The sequence below is a fragment of the Pygoscelis adeliae genome, unplaced genomic scaffold, assembly GCF_000699105.1.
Source record: "Pygoscelis adeliae isolate BGI_AS28 unplaced genomic scaffold, ASM69910v1 Scaffold14, whole genome shotgun sequence".
Taxonomy (NCBI): Eukaryota; Metazoa; Chordata; class Aves; order Sphenisciformes; family Spheniscidae; genus Pygoscelis; species Pygoscelis adeliae.
This window is the reverse complement of record NW_008825109.1, coordinates 13410945-13413815: the sequence shown is the minus strand read 5'-3', so window position 1 is coordinate 13413815 and position 2871 is coordinate 13410945. Positions and strand designations below refer to the sequence as shown.

Genomic DNA, 2871 nt, shown 5'->3' with positions numbered 1-2871 from the left:
GTGACTCCACCACTTCCCTGGGCAGCCTGTTCCAATGTTTAACTACTCTTTCAGTAAAGAAATTTTTCCTTACATCCAATCTAAACCTCCCCTGGCGCAACTTGAGGCCATTTCCTCTCGTCCTTTCGCCAGTTACTTGGGAGAAGAGACCGACACCCACCTTGCTACAACCTCCTTTTAGGTAGTTGTAGAGAGCAATGAGGTCTCCCCTCAGCCTCCTTTTCTCCAGGCTAAACAACCCCAGCTCCCTCAGCCGCTCCTCATAAGGCTTGTTCTCCAGACCCCTCACCAGCCTCGTTGCCCTTCTCTGGACACGTTCCAACATCTCAACATCCTTCTTGTAGTGAGGGGCCCAAAACTGAACACAGTATTCAAGCCTGTGCGGCCTCACCAGTGCCGAGTACAGGGGCACGATCACTTCCCTGCTCCTGCTGGCCACACTATTTCTGATACAGGCCAGGATGCCATTGGCCTTCTTGGCCGCCTGGGCACACTGCCGGCTCATGTTCAGCCGGCTGTCGACCAACACCCCCAGGTCCTTTTCCGCCAGGCAGCTTTCCAGCCACTCTTCCCCAAGCCTGCAGCGTTGCATGGGGTTGTTGTGACCCAAGTGCAGGACCCAGCACTTGGCCTTGTTGAACCTCATACAGTTGGCCTCGGCCTATTGATCCAGCCTGATGTTGCCTTTTTCTGCAAGTTTTGTTCAAAGGAACAAAAATGCCCAGGTTTTCCATAGGTACCTGACCTATAAAGATGCTAGAAACTGATCATAGTGCAGACATCTCATCCCAAAGTACTTAATCTGATTTTAACTCTGGGAACGTCTACACCTTTATACCTCTAACATTTGAACTACTTCAGCTAAGGTAGGAATCATATCACAACAATTGTGGAAATTCAAAAAAGTTTACTTTTGTTTTCTTTCAGTCTTCTTATATGTTTGCATTTCCTATTTCTGTAGAAATACCAGACCTGAAATAGTGTGGGAAGCTTTTCCTGGCCTGGCTGACGCACAGTTTCACTGGAAACATAGCAAGAAAGTCTTGTTCTTGAGCTCTTTCTAGGCCAAAGGTGTCTGGATAAGCAGCCAGTTTGTTCCAAGCTTACCTTGATTTTAAACTTCATGCAAATAAAGCACTGTAGTACTATTGATGTACCAGATACAGGAGCTCCACACCTTTTTGAGAACCCCCCCGGCATTTTACAGCTGGGATGCCTTGAGGAGGTGAACCAATTGCCAAAAGTTGAAGGACCAGAGTTAGTCAGTGCTTTCTTTATCATTGCTTTTAAACAATATAGAAGTGCATACCCGATTTTCTTCCTCTTCTTTACTTGTCAGGAGCCATTGTTGGTTTAAGATCCCAATGTTGCAAACAAAGTCATTTAAACAGTCCATACTGGACTAAAATTAAAGCTGTGCAGTGGATTAGCCTACCGCCTCACTCTTAGTAGGCACACATCTGACAAAATTGATCCATTCCACATCTCTATTTCTGTGTGTGAAACAATCGGGTTTCCTTAGTTCGCAGAGATGTTGCAATATAAAGGATATTAAAGACTGTGAAATTGTCAGCGTAATTAAGGTCACTTACATAGACACTGATGGTGTGAATTTGCAAGAAACACATTCCTTCTGTGTAAACTGTTAAAGCTGGGAGTGGGAATATGTGCTGCTTAGCACATAATGCTACTGAGTACTACTGAAGAAGAAATAACAAGTAGTATTAATTTTCATTGGTCATTAATATATAATATTAAGGTATTTCTCAAATTATTCTGTTGACTGAGTAAACTGAAACTCTTTACATTAACTTAAACTAGCAGAAGTGAGTTGCTATAGTACCAAAGAACTACTTAAATAAAATCTGTTCTCTTACTGGAGCGAAGTAAGTAACTAGTCTTCTTATCCATATAATCAGCAGAGGGCAGAGCACATCTTGCAAAGGACAGAAGAGGACTAATAGAGTCAACAAAATTGCTTGAATATCGGAGCATTCAGGAGTCATTATTGTGGATTTTAAGTTCTATTTTTTTCTTTTGCCTTTCAACATTGTCCTTTCATTAAGAAAGCCACGATCTTGTTACGATCAACTACTGAATGAACACACCCTGTGTGTCCTTAAAAGCATCAAAATTCATTAAATGAAGGATGAAACTCTTGCTATTGATAGTACCAATGATTTGGTTGAAGAAGTATTGATCAGATTAGATGCTAAACAATGAATTAATTAAGCTTAAGTGACTGTCTTTAATTACTGAGCTAATTTTGATTGGGTTTTTTTCCTGATCAGCTGGAACTGATTTATGGTTGTGTTGAATTATAGTATTCAGACAATATTTAAACAGAAATCTATACAACTAAATGTGCACCAAATCTTTTTTAAAGAAAAACAAATCAATATATCACTGAAAAGAAATAACCCTTCCAAAAGGTATAGGAAGACTGAAACAATTATTTCAGACTAACAGACTACCTGTATTGGGTTTGCATGGCAAGGTTCTGGTAGTGGGGAGGGCTACAGGGGTGGCTTCTGTGAGAAGTTGCTAGAAGCTTCCCCTATGTCCGACAGAGCCAATGCCAGTCAGCTCCAAGATGGACCCACCGCTGGCCAAGGCCGAGCCCATCAGCAACGGTGGTAGCACCTCTGTGATAACATATTTAAGAAAGGGGAAAACTGCTGTGCAGCAGCAGCTGGAGGAGAGGAGTGAGAATATGTAAGAGAAACAGCCCTGCAGACACCAAGGTCAGTGAAGGAGGGGGAAGAGGTGCTCCAGGCACCAGAGCAGAGATTCCCCTGCAGCCCGTGGTGAAGACCATGGTGAGACAGGCTGTCCTCCTGCAGCCCATGGAGGTCCACAGTGGAGCAGATA

General features: G+C 43.1%; 1 protein-coding gene across 1 annotated transcript in view; it reads right to left on the bottom strand.

Moving 5' to 3' along the window:
• The window catches only part of CHODL (chondrolectin), a 158779-nt gene that overhangs the window by 154876 nt on the left and 1032 nt on the right, over positions 1–2871 (bottom strand). The gene's annotated exons all lie outside the window — the stretch shown is intronic.